Below are 25,105 nucleotides of genomic sequence, written 5' to 3'. Positions count from 1 at the left end.
ACAATGCTCTACATTAGATGACAATGCACAACAGAAAGAATGAATGGAAATAAAATAAGACAGATGGTGAATGAAAGGAAACATGCATAAGTGTTTGAAATAAATATATGCACTGGGCAAGAACGAAACTGGTAATTGAAACCTTTGCTCACTTTAAAATACAATTAAGTGTATTTGCTTGCAGTGCATTTGGAATAACAGGCTACTGAAAGGGATGATGTGGCCTATGAGAGAAAGCGAAAGCATTTACTGAGGGTGTTGCTAAAAGCTATATTTTTGCCTCCATTTTCAGGAAAGAATAAGGGAACAGATGGCAGAAATTTCCCAAGGGAGAAAAGAGAATTACTAGAGAAGATCAGGATCAGACCTGCACAAGTGATCATGAAATCGAAATGCCTGAAAACTCAATTTCTCAAGGTCGATATAATCCATGCCTAGGTAACCAGCTTCTCTGAATTCTGAGGCAATTGGGACAACATGAGAAAACTGGGAGGTGCTGGAGGACTGGCAAGAGTGTGCAATGTCAGTGATGACCTAGGGAGAATCCAAGTACATCAGAGTCTTGTCAGCTGGGTGGTTTCTATTTAATTTGTGTTTCTGCATCACATTCATTGCTGGAGTATCTGAGCACCTTCAGTAAAAACAGCCATAGTGTCTCTCTCAGCCTCTCCTCCCAGGAGAGCCAAAGTTTCTTGGAGGGGCTTGTTTTAGTAGAATCTTTTTGTTGCTGTTAGTGTATGTATTGTAGTATATTTGTTGCAACAGGATGAATTGAGAGAGGTGTCTTGTGTCTGAACTGGAAAATAGTAGGTTATTGAGGAGACTGCATTCCTCAGTAGCAGTTGCTCCTGGACTAGGCCTGGTTAGACTGGGATTGCTGGAGATTTAACAAAATAAGGACAGGAGTTCCTCTGCCCTTGCATAGCTGTTGACATTGTGTCCAGCTGGTCTGTGCCTGCTTTCTCTCCGCTTTGGTGATAAAGAGTGTTTTCAAACAGGACCATCAGACTCCAGCTGCATAGAGGAATGCAGTTTTGTTCCAGTCCCACTCTAACAACCAGATTTTGTGAGATGTCTTGTTCCTAATGTCAGGGGAGCTAAATGCTTAAACATCTTTAAAATCTGTGTTGACTTTATTCCAGTTTTGTCCAGTGTACCCCTCTGCTTTTGCATGATTTAGGTAAATACTGTAGTATGAAAAGAGGAAATATCCACATGGAGGAGGCTGGAAATCCTAAGGAGGAGTACAGTGAGAGAGCTTAAGTAGCATGATTTGATTATGCATAGTCAGCATGATTGCCTGAGAAATACTGTGTCTACCAAAGAGAATTTGTTTTGTTTTGACTTCTCTGAGGAAATGGAAAGAATTTTGGTGGATTGATACTGGGATTAAAATTAAATTTACAAATCCTATGGAATAAGTGGATATTATAAGTGTAACACAGGATGACCAAGTTTATCCGGTGCTGAGTAGCAGGTTTCTAGTTTTAGGGAACCTCTTCCAGACCAACATCCAGAGCGTTATGTTCAGAACAGATCCTTTTCCTCTCATTTTAGTGCATGTCTTAGAGACTTGCCAAGGAAGGCATGAACTCAAGGAGTCGCTCAGAAAGTGCTTATTTTCACATCTTGTAGGTAATGACTCTTCCTATTATATCAAATCCTTTTGTCGGGTCACTATTGAACCAATGCCATGCTTGACAATCATCCTGCTGGTTGGACTGCTCTGGAAGAGTTAATGGCCAAAGTAAGGACAATTTTGGGACAACTAAGAAAAAGACAGATGATATTTTGAGCTGGAACTAACAAGTTGCTAGCATTGACCAATGAAGTGTGTTAGAGTCACATAGACACTCCTAGATTTCATACAGCCTCACTTCTGTCTCTTAGAATTAGTGAATTTCTTGAACAAAGAACATTTTTTCTGGCATTAAGCAACCACTTGGAATTTATGTTGTCCCTAACTCTTATGTTCTTACTAAGCCTAACTTGTAAATATTTGGGATATAATAAGCAAGTTACTCTCATTTAAAACGTACAAGTACTGATGCAAAAAGTCATTTGCCCTGCAAGTATGCCTGCTCTTGCCTGCAATAAATACCTCATTGAAGGAAAGAATAGATGGAGAAGAGGTCACGCATGGCTGATGTTGATAAGTTTGTGCCTGGTACAGTAAAGATATTGTTCAGTACTTATCTTTCTTGTGAAAATATTACTGTTGTAACAGTACCAACATATCTATGTGTGTTAGTTGTCTCTCATTCAAGCACCAGCTCGGCAGGTTTGTTCTACCCCATCACATGTTGTAAGTCATCCACCTGTATTCTGCACAGGTGTCAGCCCTCCCTGCATCACACTGCTGATGCTTCTGGCCTGACCTGTGTGCATTTTGCTAATGTTCCTCACCAGACAGTGCTTCTGGATGAAGCTTTGCCCAAAGGCACTCCTACACTCATGGCTAGGTGGGGGAATTGGGCCCAGCTGTGAGCAATGTGATAGGGAAGGCTCACAAGCCTAGAGTGGCCCTTGCAAGTTTTGCCTTGCACTTGAGAAGCTCCTTCCTGCCACCACATTGCTCACCACGCTTGGTGGTTTAGTGCCACCATTTGCACAGGCCTCCTCCTTCCCAGCAGCACTGGGGTGGTAAATTTGTGCTCACACAGCGTCTCAGTCCAGATCAGAGGTGTAGCTTGCTTGTAGGATGCAGGTGGTGGGAGTGGGAGTGTGCAGCTGCTTGCAGTCGCGCTGGGTGACAGCTAACCAAGGCGGCTTCCTCCTCCCACGCACCGGGCCCAGCGCAGGGCTTTTTTCCTGTTCTCGCCTGCTGTCAAGATGTGCAGCGGGCTCTCGGTCGGAGCGGGTGGGATGAGGTCACGTCCTCTGTACCATGTCAGAATGGGAGTGATGAGCATCTCCCACCTCAGCACATGAGGAGTCAGCTTCCAGAGAGGTTGGTGGCACTGGCAGTTCCTGGTGTGCTGTCATTCTCTGAGGAGGAAGTTCCCATTGTTCAGACTTATTTCTTACACCAAATACTGATCAAAGTTATATGCTAGTCTATACCAGCAGCAAATTTGTCCCTGGGGTTTTTATCCTTCAGTTGTTTAAACCATACTCCTGTGAATGATCAGTGAAGTGAGCCATGAAGAAGAAAATTAATTCTATCTCAGTTCAATGTTCAGTATTTGGTATACTTTAAATCAGCTGTTAATAAAATGGTCAACCTCTTTCCCATCCCATGGCAGGACTTTAGTTTTTTCTTGATTAGATATGGTGTCTGGCTTAATGTGGGCTGAGGCTGGGTGAGTAGACCTGGTTATTGTATTTGCTTGTGTGGTAATTGAGATTGATACACACTGAAATTTGAGCTGGAGCCAAATTAAATTTAATTCTATTGCAGTCCAAGGTGCTTCTTTGTATGTTGGCCAGAACAGTGGTTCATCACTGGGACTCCTCAGAGTACTTGTAATAAAAGTAATAAAGCTACAGTTGGTAATAGTTTAGTGAGGGTGTGTTGTTTGAATTGGGGTTTACAAGAAAAGATCCTTACCACAACACCACATCTCTTGTCTACTCTTTCAAAGATGTCTTAAAGACATTTTTCTTTTTTCTTTCTCTTAAGTCTATGTTCTCTTTATACCTGTATCACTGTGTATGATGAGCATCAAGTATGCAACTCTTTCCAAGCTGAAAACTTCTACTATGGGTAGAATACCAGAAGGGATAATAAATAGAAACAGATTTTTTTCTTTTTTTTAGGAAGCAATTTGCATGTTATGCTTCTGGATCCTAAAGAAAAGGAAATGTACTTCATGTTAAAATTGGCTTCATGGCTCCAGTTTTCTCAGCTCTGCACCAACTGCCTCTAATCAAACTGTCCAATTACAGGAAACAATTGTTTTCTTGGTTTCTGTTAAGTGCAGAAATTAATTCACTAAAGGACTTTTTACCAAATGTTGCTTTAACAAAACTATCCTCACAATTTGTTTGAAAATAATGTGCTGATATTTATGTCCAGTTTGTATGTTAGAATTCAAACATATGGTCACCAGGATCCACAGAAGGTCATTTACAAAATTGTAATATTTATCTTAGCTGATTGCAGGGTTTGGAAATCTCTATTGTATTGGGAGAAACTCAGTGGACATTAATAGTTTCACAATTGTTGTGGTAAGCTGAGAATCAGGCCCTGACCTATAATTATCAGTTACATGAAGAGCACTGATAATACAAAAGGGAAATTGGTCTCCCTAGATGTGCTGCCTTAAATGTGAGACAATGACTTCAGGCTGTTTCTGAGCTGCAAATCTCCCAGGTGGAGCCTTGCTGAAGTAGAATAAAATAGAATAAAAACCAGAGTAAGAGGATCCAGCTTTGGTTAATAATGCTTTCCTTGCAAAACTGGATCTCAAACCAAACCATAACCTTAACACACTCAATTAGCCCTACAGAATTACATGAGATCACATGGAGAAAGTGAATACACAACATCCACTCTCATTTTAGCAATGATGTTTGCATGTCTTCACCTAACAACTGCTTTTTATCTGCAAAGAAACAGATTGATAAGGAAAATATTAACAATATACTCTTTATACAATTATATACATATAATTTTTAACAATATACAGTTTAGGAGCTTAGTAATTATACTGTAAGTATTTGATCTCCTCACAAACTTTGTATGAAACTAAATAGACTAAATAAGAGTGTAATGATCCTAGTTAGGAGGCCTGTATAAAAAGACATATAATACACTGTAAAATTTCCTTGAGAAGCATAAGGCAGTTATTGGAAACTATTGAATAGAGGAAACATGAGGAGCTACTATTCACTGTCTCATAACAAGAGAAGGTGGGGGTTATTCTATGACATTGACAGTCAATAAACGCAAAACAGATAAATGAGTGACTCATAGGCATTAACCAGTAAGCCTTCAGCATGTGGAATTAATTTCCATCGGAAATCTATATTAAACTGCAGCACAATTGGCAGCATTGCTACAGCCATGTTGAGAGGGGTGATGTACTAAAAACTGCATTTTGTTTCCAAAATGTGTTTAATATGTGTCTGTGTACTCACATATGACTTGCAGCTATGCTCACTGGATCAATAGACTGCTATTTCCTCTGTTAGTTGAATCAATGAGGAGGTATTTGGTATACACCAGAAAAAGCTTTGGAAATTTGATACAATGCCCTACCTAAGAATTTCTTTTTGTCCTTATAGCTGTACTTGTCTATGCTTTTTATTTTCCTCTCCCACATTTTCCAATTTTTTGCCTTTTTAATCAAGATCGAGAAGAGAACAATGCTGGAGATTTTCATGTTGGCTGGCTTGTACTGTTTAGCAACTTTTGTTTGTTGCTGTTTGCTGAAGGAAGGGTTGAGGAATATGTCGCTTTATTCCTGTTATTTCCAAGTTTGCTTTAGGTGCACTTGACTGGTTGATCTTGCTGCATTTATGTGGACAGTGGAGTGGTATATAAGATAAGAACAAAAATTTGGTAACTGAAGAAAAAATCTCCATTGCTTTTAAAGGAGAATAAAAGAGAAGAGCAACCTAACACAAAGCAAATGTTGCTTGCAGTGCAGTAAAACCTAGACAAAATCTGAAATGCTCTATAAAAAGGGAGACAGCATGTTTATCAGTTGTTATTCCTATGACATGGGTCATTGTTTTGTTTTATTGTGTAACCTGTAATTTATTACAGTGCCCATCAACACAGTAACATTAATTCTTCATATGATAGATGCATATATATTTTATATGTTAGTCAAACAAGGATGAACAAATACAGCCTTACCTCTCTGGAGCACAGAGAAGCCAAGCTAGTACCCTGACTGACAAGTGCTCAGGTCTAGTGGAAAGTAGGTATGGAGAGATGCAATTCCCAGCACTCTTAACATTGTAGTTTGTGCCTTTATCTGTTTCTGAAAGGTTTTGTCCTAAATCTTGGGCAATGCAGAGAAGAGGATTTGAAGAACACAGGAGGTTCAGGGAATTGGAAAGTGTTGCCTAAAGCTCTTTATATGCCTGAAAATGAATATAGGTATGTATGTTCTGTATGTTCCAGGTATGTAGGACTGTATGGAGTTTTTACAGCCATAAGAAGCTGGAGTGGTGGATATGAAGGTACTGAGGAAAGAGTAAGTTTAGTGGATTGCAATGCAAGGATGAGGGGTATGGGCATAGAAGATATCCTCACATAGGCAGCGGAAATTCTGGGAATTACCAGAAAAAAAGTATACCATGATAATTCCATCATTATAAAACTTTGTCCCTTGTTATAAATTGACTGTTTTTCCTGTTTTCTGCTGAAACAGGGAAACGTTCTCCTCCAATTTTCACGTTTCCTTTTATATATTCCACTTGAATTGTCATCCACTGTTGGTGTCTTGCTTGAAACATGGTCATCCTGCCAGGCGTGTGCGTGCACAAGTCTGCATGCACTGAGGGACACTGCCAGCCCAGCCCTGCCCCAGCGACCTGATGATCTCTGTGTGTCTCAGTGCATAGTCAAGATGAGGAAACAAAAAAGAAATGTTATGCTTGAAGAAAGAAGGAAGGATAAAAGCAGAATTTCAAAGCACTGGAGATTCTGCAGGTCCCATAGTGACACTGCCCACCTGGAAACACGTGCTACAAGTCCTGCATTCCGCTGGCCGTTCAGCCCTTCCCTGTGTCAACGTGGGCAGTGGCAATGTGCGAGCTGAGACAGAGAATAGTGAAAGCCTCAGACTGCTGTCAGGACTCCCTGAAGGGGAAGGATCTCTGCACACCAGAAAAAGCTTTTCTCCAGGATTTCTGCTATTTCCAGTTGTTTCAGATCCTGGTGCATAAACCTTCCAGTGTGCTGCACTGGAAGGATCTGAAGTACACAGGTCTACCTAGGCAAAAGGAATATATGTATTATGATGGTTTCACACCAGCTCACTCTGGGATTGTCCCTGGGCAATAAATTTTTTGTTTGGAAAACACAGGCACACATGAATCGCCCAAATACCATCTTTGCTTCCTGCCTTTCACACCCTATCTTACTGCATATTTCCCACATTTGTCACTAACCATGTTCATATTTTGGTGTGGGTCTTGTAACTCATTTAGCCCTATAGAAATAAAAGCTTTTAATTTAAATATGCATATCTAACTTTCCACATAGGAAGAAAATGTTAACAAAAAGACTTTTAATGTATATGTCACATTACTTAGCTCTGTAAGAATGTCCATCATTTTGCAAGAACTGGCCCAGAGTCCAGCCAACAGGTGCCCCCAGATGGCTTCAGAAGAAGATGCAAGAAACATGACCTTTGAGGTAGTGCAGAGCACAGGCTGGGTTATCACCATGTTACCAAAGTTTGGCTGTGTGGTTTTAATGGGGTAATGGCCATGCTGTCACTGCCAATTACACCACCTTGGGAGAGGCTGTCAAAGAAACCAGAGAGTCTAATTTGGAACTAAAAGCAAGAACAATTGGCCAGCCATCCCTGTAGCAATTCCTTTGTTGGGCAGAATGATATTTGGGTTTGTGTTTCACTGTATTCGTTAAAAATGTAATGAACAAATTTAGGTTTTTTATTATGGACACTGTGCAAGTAGTTTCTAGAAAGAGACAGAGCCTGCAAGATTACGATAGTGCTCACGTGGATTTTGAGTGGGCAGCTGGAACATTTTAAGTAACCAAAAATAATAGTAGGGGACATATGATAGCTTTTTGTTATGTTTTCTATTTCGTAGGACAGTCTTTAGATAGTTATTCATTACTTTCACAACTCACAAATACATTTTATGACTATCTAACAGCTTGTCTGCATATTGGAACACAACCTTACAAACAGCAGCACACAAGCACTTGTAAAATTAATTTAATTAGTATTCTATCAGCTCTGGAGCTTATCTACTGTGCATAGGTGTTGCATAGGCAGTATAGTTTAATGGCTCCTGGAACATTTTAACTCAGGACTCCATAACATACTTTTTCAGTTTCCATGCTTGTGGAAAGAGGGTCACAAAATCTTTCAGGCTGCCCAGCTGTTAAATGGTATGCTTATATTTAGGTAGCTTGGCTAAAATTGGTAGGATGCATTGAAGTATTTGGATGAAAGCTGCTTTACATTGTAAGCATAAAGCATTATTATTAGAAACATTATTACATTATCAGCAGTGTGACTTACAATGAAAACTCAGGAACTTCTGGATTTAGGAGAGAATTTTTTGTTTTTTTAACATAAGTATTTAAGAAACATAAAACAGAGAAATAAAGACATAGATGTAAAACAAATAACAGTGATGTTAACTTTATTAAAAAGCTTCATTGTGGTATCAGGCAGGAAGTGAAACTGCTTTCAAACTGCAAATATTTCTCAATCATTTCATGCACCAGCAATCTTTGTAATAGGTTTTCTGTTGTTTTTTGCAAAATGTTCAGATGAGCAGATAAAAGTTGAGACACAAGGGGAAAGGCAGTCATTTTTCTTGCATTTCACTAGCCATGTATTTAATTCTGTGATTCAAAGTGACCTTAGAGTCTGTCTCAAAGAGCAGATGTGCATGCTGAAGGTTTGAGCCTTAACTATTTTTATAGGGCCATTCCTTTTTATAAACCAGCAGAGCTGTATGCTGGCAGCCCGCTAACCGGCTTTGGGTGTTGACTCATGCTTGGTGAGACTTCAGTCAGAGGCAGCTGAAGTAGAAACGGCTCCAGCTCCTTTCCCTCCCCACCCTGTGTCTTGCCATGGGCCAGCGGCGTGTGATGTGTGCCTTCCTGCTGACTTCAGGCTGTAAGCCCTGCTGACTCAAGAGGGGATACTTGTTCTGCTAAAGCCTCCCTGGTATGGAACTTCCAAAAGAGGGACAGAGGCGACAGCTGGCAATGGTGAATGCTTCATCCATCCCAGTTAAATCTGCCAGGGAATGTGCATCATCAGTTTTAGGTTTTGTGCTACTTGGAACTACTTTTCTTCCTCTCAGTATCATGTTATGTTGATCCCAGAGGATCAAGTACAAAAGTATTGAGAACTTAGAGACACTAAATGCCCTTACTGGGTGAATTAATGGGCCTTGAGAGCACTTGGCAATGGGACTGCTCAAAAAAACTTCAATTAAACTCTTCCTTGACAGAAAAGCAGTTTTTTCATTAAAAACAGAAAGCTAGAAAACTGAAACTTCAGCCAGCATATTCATTTCTGCACCTGGGTCAGATGCAGAAGGTTAGATGCAGACTAAGTGCTAATTAGGTATCTCTTGACTCAGTAATTCTTGCTAAAAGTGCTGTGTGTAGGGCATCTAGAAGAGCAGCAGGTGTTGTGGTAGATTTTACTTGTCTAATCTTGTAGTTTCTAGACACCACGACCCCAGTCTTTGCAGCTTTTCAACAAGCAATGGTTTATTCTTGTACAAAAGTAGAAATAAAAAGGTAGGAAAAGCACATGCAATAAAAAATTTCCAAGGTAATCCCATTTCACAGTGTTCAAAAGTGATCTAATTTGAACACTTATTGTGTTACATTTCAGTCAAATGTTTGTCTAAATTTTGAAAAATTTAAATCTTGGTAAATTGAGAGAAGATTAAGTGTTTTAGAAAATCTTTGCAGACCCGTTCTGAGGAAGAAAACACCTTAATTTTGTAAGAAATTACATGTTAACAATGGCTACCAGGTCTAGGTAATGGCCTGGGGTTTAGGAGACCTGGATTCAGTTCTTTCTTCATTGTATGGTTTTCAACATAGTTTTCCAGTGCCTCACTTCCGAATCTGTAAAACAGGGGTGCTGTATTTACCTTGCAGAGGTGTTGCAGAGATCAGTACTTTGAAGAGTGTGATGTTACTGTGTTATAGGACAGTGAAAAGTTTGAAGCCTATACTTTTGCTGTTCCCTGGATTCCTATTCTTAACATTTTTCTTTGCCAAACAGGGAAATCACAAAGCTCTCCAAAATCATAGCAATCTGCTGTTCCTGCTCCATTTGCTTGTTCCAAAGCCTGTAAAGTTTTATTAGAATCTTTGCAGTGACTTCATATACTTTGTGTTGGACTTTCATGACCTCGGGACCCATATGGACCACTGCATTTATTGTTGTGTGCTGAACGTCCTCACATTTCAGAGGCTGATCTCAAGACTGCTGAGAATTTGTCAAAGTCCTTCATTAGATGCCATATGCTTGTTTGATACTGACAGATTTCACAAGTGTGACATTAACAGGAAGAAAAGCATTAGTACCTAAAACAGATTGCTCCATTTGCTCAGCTTGCTCCTCCAAACTTTTAGATAGGTAATGATAGTAAAGCCTAATGATACCGTGCTGGAGGGCAAACAGGCCCCTCAGTATCACAGGTGATATAATTCATAAGGACACGCAACTAAAACAGATAAAAGGATGGGATAGAGCCTCTCCAAGCCTTGCAGGAAATTGGTGGCTGCAGGGTGGGCTCTGGATGTTCCAGGAGCCTTGATTCATTATTGTTAGTGCACTGTTTGCATAGCATTTGTGAATGCTGTAGAAAGGTTTATAAACAAGTGTCAGATAACAGAAGTACTTGATGAGCTCTCTAGTCAAACAAACTGCAGTTAGATGGGCACTGATGATGATGAGAAGCTGAATGATTTCTAACATAATTTCAAGGAGATGCAAGGGAATGGTGTGGTTTGCACCTGAATGAGGTCATCTGCTCCAAGTGGTTCAGTTTTAAATCTGTATTTGGTGGAGCAGGCAGGGAGTTTTAAGATCATAAAATCATTCTGATTAGAAGGGACCTTAGAAAGCCTCATGTGAAACCTTTTACTCAAAATGGGGTCAGCTAAAAGATCAGACCAGGTTGCTCCGGGCTTTGTCCAGTCAGGTATTGAAAACCCCCAGGAATGAAGGTTGCATAACCTCTTTGGACATCCTGTTCCCCTGCTTGACTTCAAAGGCTTTTATTGTGAAAAAATATTTTCCTCAGATCCAGTCTGACCCCCACTTGCAATTTGTGCTTGCTGCTCTCCCACTATGTACTGCGGTGAAGAACCTGCCTCCATCTCCTTGTTGGTTATCCTCAAAAGCACTGGGGGCTGCTGTTTTTCTAAAGCCATCTCTTCTTCAAGCTGGACAAGCCCACCTACCTGAGCCCCTGCACTTTGGGCAAGTGCTCCAGTGCTTGTGGACTTCTGCTCTGGTTTATTGATAAGCTGCAGTCATACAGATTTACAGGAAGACACCTAATTCCTTCAAAATCAAAAACTTCCATTGGAAATTTCTGTTTTCCATGTAGAAAACTGTTTCCAGTTCAGATGTGGCCCCAGCAGTCAGCCGATGGGCTGCGGAGCTCCTGGCCTCACCGGCTCTGCAGTGCTGCAGCCACACTTGGGGCAGATTGTCAGCTGGCATTACCAAGGGTCTCACTCTGTTCCAGGACTGCTGAAACATTACTCTGGAGTTTCCAAAGTGAGGTACAGTGTAATTTTAGGGAGGAGAATTTCCAAAAACACAACATTTTCTTCTCTGAATTGACTTCTCTGTCAGTTCCCCTTTTTCCTTCCCCCTCCAAGTAATTTTCTTCAGAACTGACTTTATGTAAGGCACAGGCTGAACCTACAGATGGGTTTTTTGTTTTTTAATTATCCAGAGGATTGTGTGAAATGGGCAGGCGACCCTGTCATTAGTAAGGTGTTTGTTTAACAGAACAAAACTATTTCCCTCTTTACTGTAGACTTCAGATTCTGAACAATTATTAACTTGTTGCCTTCCCTCTTCCTTCCTTCCTTTTCTCTTTATAGTTGGACTTGAGGTTTTGCGTTTCTCTCTTATCTGCTGCTTTCAACATGTTAAAAGTAAATTTTTGTGGGATTGCAGAGGCAGAAAGCAGAGGGGATGTTCTAGAAGGGAGACTGAAGTAACTATAATATAATTAATTATTGTTTTTTATTAATAATTGCACCATTATGGATATAATCCTAATTTTGCATATGCAGGCAAACTCAGAGTGTCCTAGATAAGCTTGAGAAGGGCTTGTGTTCCTAGTCCTGGTGCACCTTTTCAATTACTTCCTTTTCTCCTCTCAACCTCCCTGCTCTATCACCTGGCCAACATCCATGTGGACTTGGAGGTGACTGCCTAAGGTGGCCAACAGCATCAAAAAAGCTCTAGATTTCTGCCTGGCATGGCGTTGTATTAAGAAAATGAGGCAAAAGGGCCAGTAAATTTCATTCATCCACAGAAGGTGCCTCACAGCATGAGGCTGAGCTGGTGGACTTCTGAGCCACAGGAGGCTGTAAATGTGAATGCCATGCTGGATTGAAAAGGGCCTAGAAAACGTTATGAACAGTTGTAACATTTGAAGTAATAATACAGGCTTAATTAAATCTCATATATGAGCACATTGGCTAGTCTCTGTAGGGATCAGGAAGGATTTTCCCTTATCCATATACAACATTTCGTAATTGATCAGGTGCATTATGGGGTTATTGTCTTTCTCTAAATCCGAGGCAGTGATTAAATGTTTCTGCTAGGAGTGGGATGCTGAACATGAGCAGTGGGCCTGGTGTGGCATGGCAGATTTGGTCTTCCTTTAGATTGTTCATTGTTTTCCCCTGTGATTTGTATTTTGATTCTTGTAATATTTGACATTTTTCTAGCTCCTGAATGAAGGTAATGGCAATGAGAATCTTGGCTTTCACTATGATACTAATTTTTTAGCCTATCAGTACAATAAGGTTGGAAGCACGACCCAAACCTCTGAAGTAGAAGAAACCCCAGGCCATCTTTTACTGCATTGTATAATGCATTGGTTGCTGATAATGTCTTTGCATGTTCCAACTCAGAGCAACTATGTAATACATAAATTTGTCCTATAATGAAAACAATCAGGTGGGAAAATGCTTCTGACCTTTGAAGTGCTCTGGGAGATGGATAAGAAGGTATTTTTTATGCCTGTGTGTTTGTTATCGCTGCAGTAGTTGTGACTACAAAACTATTTCTATACAGACATATTTGTGTAGATGGGAGCCTGGAAAATTTCAGTCTTTTGAGAGGGGTTGAGAGGATCTAAGCCCAAAGCTAGATGTTTACGTGTGCCTCCTGACTCCTGCCTGATATGTGACCTAGCTTCCTGGAGACTGAAGTAGCTGCACAGGTCTCCCACACTCTTGAAGTCCTGATGTGACCATGCAAAGGGCAGAGGCACCAGAAGTGGTGGCGCAGGGCAGATGTGAGACATCGGACCTCGGCCAGGATGTGCCTGTTATCCTGATGGGAAGTGCCGGGGGTAGCAGCTGAGGGCTTATCTACCAATGAGTACAAAATGCTGATAGCAGGCATGCCACGTGTTTCTGACTGCTGTGTGCAGATGCACAACCTTGTAGAGTTTTGTAATGGGAGAGCATCCACCAGTTGTATCCATCTGCTGGCTGCTCATGGTACCATGGAGTAGGAAAGGTCGATTTACTGGGGCAGGAGAGTGTGGAAGAGGGTCAGAGAAAACTTGATCAGTCTGTTCTATCTTGCCTAATTGAAGGAGGCCCATTAAAAACAATCCAATTCCTATGCTATATTTCTACAGAGAGGCCAAGATTAATTAAAAGACATCTCTCTAAAATCCTTTATAAAGGATTTATAAATCATTAAGATTGTTATTAATTGTCACTGATCATCATTTACAGTGAAGTAGGAGTGAAATTATATATGGTACTGACAATTTCTTAAACAAGGAGAGGCCATCCCTACCCTGAATTTCTTACAGTTATTGCCCAGCATATGTATTGAGGGATGCAAGGAGTATGAAACTGATGCCCAGTGAGTTTAGTGTGGAAGCTTCTGATAATGTTTTAATAATACTCATGCAAGAATTTAGCTTTCTTCCCAATAAATGATGCTTGTGAAAAGTTTAATATGTATTTATTTGGTGTGTTGTGATACTGGCACATGAGCAGAATAATAAGGAGTTATGTATGCTTGAAAGGGTTTTCACCTGCATGTTGACTTTTAATTCTTTTTTAAAATGCTGAACAATAAGGTTTATTCTAATTAAAAGAAGAAGATGGGTTATTCCTCCAGAGTGATTTTGGTTAAAAATTTAATTTGTCTTGTGTTAATTTCCTCTTAACTGTTTGCAAGAAATTGACATGGTGAAACATGGTTCTGTGCAGAAATGAAAAGTAAAGTATGTTTGCAGTATATGAAAAAATTCTTTGCAAAGTTTGCAGAAGCTTCTCTGGTGAGCATATGCATCTGTGTATTGGTTGAATTATATGCTTTTAAGTGAAAGTAAGTGAAGAAAAATTACTAATGACACCCAGAGCAAATGCAAAATGGTTTCAGTTTCTTGAACAGGGGCACCAAGATGTGAATCATCATATTTTCACTGTCAGAAAACCTGAGTGGTTTTTCCTCAGGGTAACAAAGGTACATGTCAACTGTCTGAATTAGAAATCTCAGCAAAGGCAACACACATTAGTTTTACTATGAAGTAAACTCCCTCAGGTCAACCCCAGGCAGGGTACAACACTCATCTTGGCAAGTCACCTCATGGTAAAACTTGTAGTGCCTCATTGTCACTTATTTTACCTCGAGGTAGCTGACATGCATGTTGGCTACCCTGAGGTAAAAATGCTGCCTCTTTATCAGCAAGCACCAGCCCTTGGCGTACGTGCAGGCCAACACCGTGCTCCTTGGCTGTCCCCAGGTGTGACAGTCAGCCTGTACCTGCCTATCCCATCTCTTTCTACCTCTCCAGTGCTCTTCACAACTCAGAGGATGTCCAGCATCTCTTGTGAATTAATTTCAATCCACTTCACGAAATCAGTCTCATAAAAAGTTCTCAGGCTGTCAGAGGGACCCTGTTAACTAGTTTCAGAAAACTGTAATATTGAAAATCACCATGTGGTGTGTATTCTACAGCCCTGAATGCACTGAGACCTCCCTGCACCATGTTTTTCCCCTGTGGGCTCTCTCTCGGCTCCTCTCCCATCTCCCCACTTCCATCTCTACCAGAAAATAGGAGCCTCTTTATCTCTCTCTCATCTCTCTCTCATTTACTGAAGGTCCCTTATGTGTTCCTGTGCTAGGAGCTGGGAATATAATTTTCCTTCCCACCAGTCTTATCTCCCAGGCAGAGCAAAAAGAAGTAAATTATTCAGCTGACCACATTTTAGCTGTAATGGTGAGAAGCAGATGGTTAATAGCCATTGTTATTTTTCTTTTCAGTATATAAACCATTGCAGGGGGAAATAAAGGTATTGGTTTTACTGGGGAGAGGCAAGGGATTGCATGCATCCTGCACTTTTCTCTTTGGGTGAGCGGGTTGTCATCAAAATCATATGGTCTGTGCTTTGATTTGTAGAACTTTTCCTGAACATTGGGCTTGCCTGGAGATGACATTGAAAAGTTCCCATATTACAGGCAGACAGCTGAATGCCCTCGAGCTGAAAGTAAGACCTTGCTTGACTTAGAAAATGAATGTCATTTTTCTGGTGTTGTTATTGAAGGTAGTATTATACTCCTGTGTATCTGAACATGACAGCAGTTACAGCATGGGTAAGTGCTTATAATCAGCTGTGATAGTGTTTATTTTAGAAGTTGAGTGAATCATTAGAAACATGCTTGCTGAATGATTTTATTGGGGAAAATGATTGCCTTGCAGCTATGTAAACTCACAGACAACCAGAAAATTATGTGGTACCAAGTTATCACAACACCTTAGATACATTCTCTGTTGTAGGTATCCCCTCAGATTAGCAGGTTGTATTTGAGAGTGCTGTTTGTCAACTACTCTTTTTAATTTCTGTCCTAATTTTCCTTCCTCTGGTGAGAAATTCTGTTTTCCCATCTCCTCTTCCCTACAACTTAAAATATCTAGTATTCCAGTATACCTCTGTCAACACTCTACATTCCTGCACCTGAGTTATTCTTCAGCATTGATTATTGTTCTCCTATCAGGAAGCTGTAGCAGCAAAGGGCCACAGTATTCATGTCTGTTTGACTCCCTAGATTTGATTCTAAGCTCTGCGAAACCCACCCAAGGTCAAACTCTCGATTTATTTGAGAATTCAGACTTCTTATCCCAGGTCCTGTGAGTGATCTCTTCATGTGGGTGGCCTGTGTGCTAAAAGGTTGGGCCTTGCATTTTTCTATCCAAGTCACATGTGGGCCTCTGGAATCTCAGAAATTTTCCACTTGACAGAAGAAGGGGACTTCAGAAGCACTGCTATAAGTACTTAGAAAGATAGGCTAAGAAAATGTTTCAGTGTACTGATACCATACTCTCCTCACTTTTGAAAAATGGTGGCATATTTCTTTGAATCTGCAGTTTGGCGTATTTGTGGGTATAGGCTGGTTTTGACCAGGATTTTCTTGTCTGTCTGCAGAAATGGCACAAGGGCTTAGAAAGCTGCAAGATCCAACTTTAACTTGCATCAGTTACACCAGTATGTTCTGTCTTCATTGAATTTTGAATTGGCCCTGATGTCATGATGAGAGCTTCCTGAGTTCCAGGATGCTGTGAAAAAACACTGTTCTTTAGGAATCAGTATGTTAAAGCTTCAGCAGATGTGCCGAAGGAATATCTTTGGGGTTCCTGGGCTTAAGATGCAAGTCACTGGTTTTGATTAAGTACAGGCTTATTATTAGAGAATGGTCTCAGCAGAGGCAAATTACCATTTACAGGTGAGAGAAGTGGCCCATTTCCTTTGCCTTTAAGGAGAACATTGTCATCTTTTCCCAAGTAGATATGAGTTTACAGTTCTTTCACACAAATGACTTACTGTGAAGTCGTCTGTAAGCAATATGGTGGGTCATTAATGGCCGCAGAGGAGGCAGTAAGTGGTGACAAGTATCTGCAGGTGAAAGCCGAGTAGATAAATATAAGGTACTTTGGAACCTGTTCCCTTATCTAACCTTTTAAGGTTGCCATTAACAGTTTCCTGCTTATCCTTCAGTTGAAATCTCTGCTCACCTTGAAGAAGCCGATTGTTCAGTGGGAAGACTCATTAGGAACTCTGTCTTGCTCCATCTCAGCAATTGGGCGTACAGCTCTGAGGTTTTATTCCCGCTTCAGGATGGGAAGGCTGCTTTAAGTAACAAAATGTTGCTGAAGTCTATTGTCTTTGGCTGTCAGGAGTTGCTTGCTTTAAAGAGAAAGACTGTGTAGTTCTAATTTTTTTTTTTTTTTCTTTTGGTGTGTATATCCTTTTTTGGGCCCATTTTGAGACTAAAACCAAGAGGTATCTCAGGGGGGTTATGGTTAGCTCATGCTATGCAGAATTACACACAGTAGGAAATCTGGGGATTTCTCGCTCTTGCTTCAGTGACTCTAGCAGCTTGCCCAGCAATCCTAAGTGACATGTTGTAAGGGTCATGGGTTTGGAGCAAAGCCAGCACTAGTATTAGCAAGCAGAATTCCTTATGACTCCACCTTTTTTTTTTTTTGTGTTATTGGCCCAACACAAGCAGCAAAAGTAACGTGTCTGAACCTGTTTCCTTGTCTGTTCTGGTAGTTACCCATTTTCTTCTCCCCCAGTTCAGGGAAAGTGGGGAAAAAAGGTTTGCCTTTGCCCAGCAGCACTGCAGGTGTCTGTCCCTCTGAAAGAGTCCCAGCGGTGTGGGCGTGCTGGAAAGAAAAATCCCCAGTGACTTCACCCAGCTTGGCTTGTGGTGGTTACTCACAATGAGGTAATTTTTTTCTAATTTTTTTTCTGCACGTTTAATGCTTCATCTGAGATTTTGCATATAAGTGAAACTGCAGGTCTGGGACTGATTCAGGGAGTTTTCTCTGCAGAGTAATTTTGGTGAGTAAACACAGATAAGAGGAAGCTGGGTTAATCCAATAACTCCTCCTTCAAGGGCAGGTGCAGCATGTGGCTCAAGGTACAGAACAGAGGAAATGCCTTGTTGACACAGGTGATCAGAGCGAAGTGGCCAAAATTGATATAATGATATGAGTTTGCAATGCAAAGCCCTGCTTTCTCAAGGCTGCTATTTGCAGCCCTCCGTAGCACATAGAGGTCTTTCACCTCTGTTTGGTCAGGCATCCTGCTGTGAGTGACTTCCCAGCTCCTCTTCATGATCTCTTGGCAGCTGCATTGCTACAGTGTAGCTTGGACTGTGCTGTGTTAACCTGAGAGGATTATTAAAATAAACTCTGAGTCATAAATGAGCCGTATGTGGGATAAGATGGTTATCAAGGTTTATTTTTTCTTATAATTAGGTCTCTTAAATATTGCCTCATTAGATATCTTCAGTGACTGTTGGAAAAGTCCTCAGGGGACTAGTGGTTGTTTGTTTTCAAGGCAAGTTCACATGATAAATACAGAAGCTTGCAACTCTGTTTAGGTTTTTTTATTAATGACAATTAACCAGGCCTTTTTCTTTAATCCTAGGTTCTTGTCCTGATTTCTCTCCAGCCTTTTTCCACTGCTATTACAGCTCTGGTATCCTATAGCAAGTAAGAACATAACATTACAACTGTTCACACGTGGGAGATGGAGGAACTGCATTAAGAGCCAATCAGATAGGAAGGTAAGAGGCTGCTTAGGTTTGTAGGGAGCCACTTCCAAGTTTGGCAAGCCGGGCTGGCGTGCCTTGGCCTAGGCTGAACTCAGCAGTGCTGGGTTTGTAATGGCTCTAAGCAGTTCTTTTCTACCCTGTCCTTAAATGTTTATCACCCAGGGGTGCAGGCATGGCCTGCTTTGTTTCTGTGGTATTCCTCTCCTTTCTCCATGCTTAAGGGGCTGCCTGGGAAATAGCAGCATATGCTTTCCCCTGCTCTGCAGTAGCCTGAGCTTTCATGTTGCCTGTCCCTTGCCCTCTGCTCACATGGCTGTCAGCTGGCTCACCTCCATCTCTCAGCTCCTCTATCTGATAAGACCAGTGCTGTTCAGATACATTTTGGGAAGTGTCGGAAAATATCCAAGGAGACGTAGTTGTTTTTTCAGTCATCTTTTCTTCTAATCTCAGTCGGGAAATCTTGGTCTTCAAATTCTGCTTCTCCAGCAGTCACCACCATTTTTGCCTCCTCCTGCCTCTCCTCTCACTTCCCCTTCAAAAACAGGAATAACTGGCCTGGTGCTCCCACTTAGAGCTCTTGGTCCAATGGGCATGTGGGACACCACACACAGAAGTAGAACTGCTCTGAGAGAAAAAAAAGGATGTTGCTGGCCCTTTGAGGCAGACCTCTGCCTTTCTCCTTTCCACTGCTGAATTATCTCTAACTGCCACAGGTTTTAGGTGAGGTGGTTAGATAGAACTAACTGCATAATATGATCTCTCTAATGATAGCTTTTACAGTCAAATGTTGCAAGGTTTTTTCCATTTCTTTCTTCATTATTTTTTTCTTTGTATTCTCCAATTCTTTTTTGTCTGCTAATACTGGGATATCTGAGATATATTTTTAGAAAAACTGGTGAATCTGGAATGCTCACAAATTTTAGTAATAATGCCTTTTATTTTCTGTAATGCTTCAAAGGTGCATACATTATTGGATACTTATCAATATTCTCCTCAATTCAAGAATTTCAGCCAAATAGTCAGGGACAAGGAGGAAATAACGTGGTAGAAATGATCAGTCTTGTATTGGGAGCAATGAGTTGTGAGCAAAGACTATGAGGCTGGGACTTGTTTCTCTGCACGTTTTGATGGATTGATCTGTGATTAATCTGCAAACAGGAAAAGAAAAAGGGGTAATTAACAACAAACATAAAATTTGGAATGCATAATCTGATGAGTCAGAGACATAGATTAACTGTATTTTACATTTAGGGACTATTTGGAAAGGTTAAAGCTAGGAGGAATTCTGGAATAGACTGCATCAGCAAACTGGTACTTTATTTACTCTGGCAAGGTTTTCAGCAGTAGGGAAGGCTATTCCAGGAGGTGTTAGTCTGGGCATGGTCAGCACTGGCTCAGAGTTTGTGTAAAATGCAGATTCAGGAGATTACTGGGGATAGAAGCAGACTTTAGGAGTTGTAAGGCGCCTCAGAACATCAGCCCGGTAGACTATTGGATCTGCTGAGACATTCTGTTCCCCCCTCTGGAAAAGAGGAATTGGCCCATGCTGTGGAATGACTAACAAATTGTCCCTGAGGACTGGCCAGTTAGGTAGGAAAATGTTATTTACCTTAAAAAACCACATTTTTACGCATATTCAGGATGCTAATAATAATCTGCCAGTGGAGCTCTGCCCTTTGCTCATAACTGTGGTCGTCTCTTCTCCACAGTGTGACTGAATGCTAGCATTTGTCATTTCACCCAAACTACTCATACACTAAAACTAGCAATCTGGCCATCACATCTCCTGGGAGGCTTGGACGTGAATCATGGAAGAGGTGTTGGGCCTGTGCCACAAGTCATGGGAATTGTGGAAGGAAATTATTATATGCTAGATTTGTTTTATAGTAAGCCATATACTGGCCTAGAATTAGACCCCTTCTTTATATTTTCAGGAGCCAAGTCAAGGAATCCTAACTCAGATGAAATTCCTCTTGTAGTTGGAAAGTTTGTCCCAAACATAATTTAAGTTTTCACTTTTCTTCTTGTTTACAGTCTTTTTCTTTCTTACATATTTTCTCTTTGGATTCAGGCTTATTTTTTCACCTGAAAAATCTGCCTTGATTCCTAGAGTGTCTGGTCAGTACTTTTCTTTTTTTACTTATTTCTCTTCTCTTTTATATAGTTAAAAATATTTGGCAGAACATCCTCACTTGAATTCTGGTCCATACATTTTTTTTTCTCCTGCATAATCTCACAGGTGAGGCGAGGGTTATGAATGTTCTTTCTGGAGATGGCAGATACCTGGGTTAGACCCTGTTTAAGCCTGGGGTTTAGTATATACTGCCCCAGGAGCTGAGGGCATTCAGTAAAACACACACATAAGCCAGCCAAAGGGCCAGTGAACTCAGCTGCAGCAGAACATCCATTTGCTATCTGGTTGTCCACTCTGAGTAACTCAGTGGTGGAAAAAGTACACTGATAAACTTGGTGCACAGAAGGTAGTAATTTCATAGCATGTCTTAAAAAGCAATCAGACACTTCCACCCCTAAAATATCTAACCTCCCCAAAAAACCCCAAACCCCAACCATAACCCCCAAACACTACAGAAAGGAATGTAAAACTTCCAAAGAGATACTGGGTTCTTTCTGCCAGAATTGTATTGTCTACAATATCTCAGGTCAGGTCTTCTGCAGGAAACTAAAATAGCGCGTGGGAAGAACTCTTAAACCAGCCTCATAGAATTCACATGACATTTCATTATTTTGTAGAACTTGTTTTTAAATATGAAAAATAATTAAAAGGAGAATACAATTAAACTGAAATTAACTAAGGCTAGATAGATTTACCATAGGCAGCGATGATATCTGGAGCTTTACAAAAACCAACCTGTAATGCACATCTAAATGGTATTTTGAGATGCGTACTGAGCTTAAAAGAACTAATATTCCATTTGAAAAGAATAAAAGATACTATTTTGGAACTTATTCTTTTCTGAGGCACAGCTGAAGGGTGAAACCAAGCTTTTCCATACAGCTGTATGAGACAGAATTCATACTCCACCAAATGAGACCTTTATGCTTCCACCTGCATATTATGGCTCTAATAAACACGTTATCAGCTCATGAAAATGATGGCAAACAGGTGACTGGAGGATTTGATAAGTCAGCAGCAAAGATTAACAGATTTTTCTCAGGGAAAAGGTACGAGAGATTCCTTTATTTAAAACAATTGCAGCATGTGAATTGACTGCACTTAAATCATTACTGGCAATTAGTGTGTGTCAGAAAGGTTGCAGCTGGCTCCAATTACAGGTAGAACTTTAAGAAGCTGAACTTAATTGTATGTGTGATAGTGAGAGGCTGAGCAAATGCATACCTACATAAATGTGATCCCAGTGCATAAAGGAGGGCAAGATCCTATGAGCTGGGACCTGATTATTGTAGCTAGGCCTAGTTCCTGCCTCCTGGGAAATAGATATTGTAGGGGGAAATTGATGGGAACACAGAAGCTCACCTTGCTGAGCTTCTTTGGGTGGTGGGGAGAGCTTAAGTACTATGTAATACAGGCAATACTTCTTTGTCTTTCTGTGGTAGGTTTGCCCAATTTAAGTCTTGCCAGTCATATCCAGCCTAGGCTGTATAATCGATCCATCCAGCTCAAGGCCAGCAACCTGGTGCTTCAAAGGCCCTGCAGCTGTAGCTGGGGAGTGATTTGCAGACTGCCTGGGTATTTTGATGGGGCACACCTTCGTGTGCAATTGTCATATGTGAAAATCTCTTTCCTTGTATGATGGCAGTGTGTTGGACTCTGTGGTGTAAAGGCTCTTGGATTTACAGCTGTGTGCTTGGGGTGTTTCTGCTGTAGTCATTATCAGGATCTCTCTTAGTTGCGTTCCTGGCTATGGCCATGTGCCTTCACCCTGGTCATGAACCAAGGTGACTTTTTTGTCATTCCACTTCTCTGTCTGGTTGTGTGAGTGTGTTTCTTGTCAGGTGGCAAAATAGCGGTGTTTTGAATAGAAGACTAGTATGTGTCTGATCATATGTTAGGAATTGGGATTATAGTACGTTGACTGCTTTTCATACCTCCATCGAAGCAATATGACCCACTTTGCCAGAGAAATTTATCTTTAGGCTCTTGAAGTTCCAGTTCCACCAGTGATTGGTATCTCCTGATGAGCAATATTGCTTTGCCCAGCTCCTGTGCCCTGTTACAGGAGCTTTCAAGGACAGAAGGTAAGTACTAATATTCCCATTTAGGGATTCAGTACTGCATATAAACCTGATGTGTGTCCTTGTGTCAAGATGATGCCCTCAGGTGGAGCCCAGGCTTACTGCTGGCTTTTGGAGGGGCTTGTGTGCATTTAGTGGAAGAAGGGAGAGCATAGAAAGCATTCTATCTTTTTGTCTCTTTCATTCTATCTCTTGTACGTCTGCTGGAGGAGAGAGGCTTAACCTTTGTCATCTGTGTACCACTGAGTCTTAGCTTCTGTTTTCCAATAAAAAGGTGTATCCAGATTACTACGTTTTTGAAAGATTTGGTTGAACAATTTCACAAGGTTGTTACTACTTCATTGGAACTGATTAATGAACTGCAGTGTGACTGTATTCATGTCTCCCTGTTCATTAGCCAGCAAACTGTGTCTGTGCGGGCAGCAGCCGTTCTGCAGTTTGCCTGCACTTGGGCTGATGCATGGGCACAGGCACCTTATTGGTTCCTTGTATTGCTCATAAACCCATGTTTGATCAGTGGAACAGCTACCACGAAACTCATTAGAGCTGCTATTTTGGGAAAGCAGGGTGATGTTTCACATAACATGCGCTAATGTGCAAAGGCTGCCATGCTTGTAAAACTAAACTGGAACTTTGTTGGAGAAGCATTAAGCATTCCAGCGGTGCACACAGACCAAGTTTCAAGTAATTCCTCCAAAGTCTTCCCTATGACCACTTTCCTACTTACATCCAAGTTCCACAAATGTTGCTATAATGGTGATAATATGTTTTAAATCCCTAGCTCTTCCTCCAGGATTTTGAGATGAAAATACTAGTCAAGTAGAAACTGGGAGCTGGGGAAAGAGAGTCTGGGATTCCCAAACTCTCCCTATGTTTATGTACTTTTTTTTGTATCAGCATCAACAAAGGTGCTTGCTGTGTAGTCAGCTGAGGTAGTTCTGTGGAGGTAAGGTTAGTTTGGTGTGTGAGGCCTTTGCAAACAGAAACACTGCTGTCTCTGTCCATGTGATTTGTTCAAAAGCAGCACACCCATTTTTGATACAAGTATATCCTGCCTTTACAAGAAATGATCTGTCATAGGTCTGGTAGTTAATGATCTGTTCTGTCACATTTATTACAGTTCACAGGGTGCCCACAGTGCTGTGGGGCCTGTGGATGCAGCTGCTAAGCACCACTGTATTGCAAATTTGTAGTTTTCACAATGGAAGGGCCCATCCAGCATCACTTCAGCTAAGCTGTGTGTTTTTTGTTGCTGTTAAGTTCCTGAGCACAGAACTGCCAACACAGGAGGTGACCTTCTGAAAGAAACTTTGAATATGTTAAAGCAACACATGGTACATCCCGTTCCTGGCTTTGTCTCAAGACAAAGGCCTGTTGTGTGAGTGAGAGGGATGCCATCATGTTCAGGGCTGTGCAGCTTGGTGGGAGATTTGGAGGTGAGGGTCTTAGCCATTATTGATGCTAAACCTAATATTTTATTCTGTTTAATTGTGAACAGAGAGATGAACTTCAACATGACCAGGCCCAGAGCAGAGCTGTAGAATATGGGAAAAGTAAGGAATAATGCTTGTTGGGACTGTATCCCTTCTCACAGACTCTTTGGAGACCACCAGAGGCTAAGGGCAGGGCTGTCTGAGATATTGCAGGGCCATGTGGCTGTTCTGTTGTCACTTCCCTGTGAGTGCCCTGCTGGCATTGTCTAAGGCCTGTGAGCTGCCTTGAACCTCTTTGGTAGATTGAGTGTTGCCAGCTCCATGTAGTCCCTGAAGCTCTTGACACACACCAGAGACAGCTCCTTTTATTTTTTAAAATGAAAGCAGAGATGATCATCTAGTAAAGTAATTGCTGAGAGGATTTTGCCTACTAAGAAACAAAGTATTTCTGTTCTTAATGCAAATTTAAACAAATGAAATACTGCTCTTAGTGGCAACTCCAATGGACTATGCAAGAAAGTTCGTGTCATGAGAGAACCAGGATGCTAATGGGCTGTCCTGGGTCTTGCTGGCCACATCTTCTCTTTGAGGACTCCAAGAACTGCACAGATGTCTTTTAATTATACTTCCACAGCTGAATACTCTGCTTACTTTGTGGGAAAAACCTCTGTGTTAGGCAGTTCATTGTGAAGAATGGACATTGCAAAGAGATTCCTCTCCCTTAGTGCATTTATTTCATGTAAGAAGGTTCATGGGGAGTAAAGTTTTGGAGAAGTAAATCCAATCTCACAGATGGGACATATTCTTTCATGTGCAGGCCTCTCGTGATTTGTTCTCTCACTGCGCATGTATTAGAATTTAGGAGCTGAACAAGGCACTTAGAGATACAACATTAGAGTACTTAATAAGGAAAGTATGTGTCTTTTTTTAGTGTTGAATTGTTCTTCAATGTTTTCTTTTGTCTTTAGTCATTATAGTCATATC

At 41.0% G+C, this 25,105-nt stretch overlaps 1 long non-coding RNA gene across 1 annotated transcript in view; it reads left to right on the top strand.

The window, feature by feature from the left end:
- The first annotated feature begins 294 nt into the window (after positions 1 to 294).
- Positions 295 to 25,105, top strand: part of LOC108449281 — a 181,453-nt gene continuing 156,642 nt past the window's right edge. Inside the window, exons 1-4 of the long non-coding RNA XR_001865430.1 lie at positions 295 to 438; positions 15,313 to 15,400; positions 17,488 to 17,639; positions 18,347 to 18,485. This is a non-coding gene — a long non-coding RNA (uncharacterized LOC108449281). The remainder of the gene's footprint in view (positions 439 to 15,312; positions 15,401 to 17,487; positions 17,640 to 18,346; positions 18,486 to 25,105) is intronic.

Source organism: Corvus brachyrhynchos, unplaced genomic scaffold (genome assembly GCF_000691975.1).
Source record: "Corvus brachyrhynchos isolate BGI_N302 unplaced genomic scaffold, ASM69197v1 scaffold116, whole genome shotgun sequence".
Taxonomy (NCBI): domain Eukaryota; kingdom Metazoa; phylum Chordata; class Aves; order Passeriformes; family Corvidae; genus Corvus; species Corvus brachyrhynchos.
Note: the sequence above shows the minus strand (reverse complement) of the source record. Positions and strands in the feature narration are given on the sequence as shown.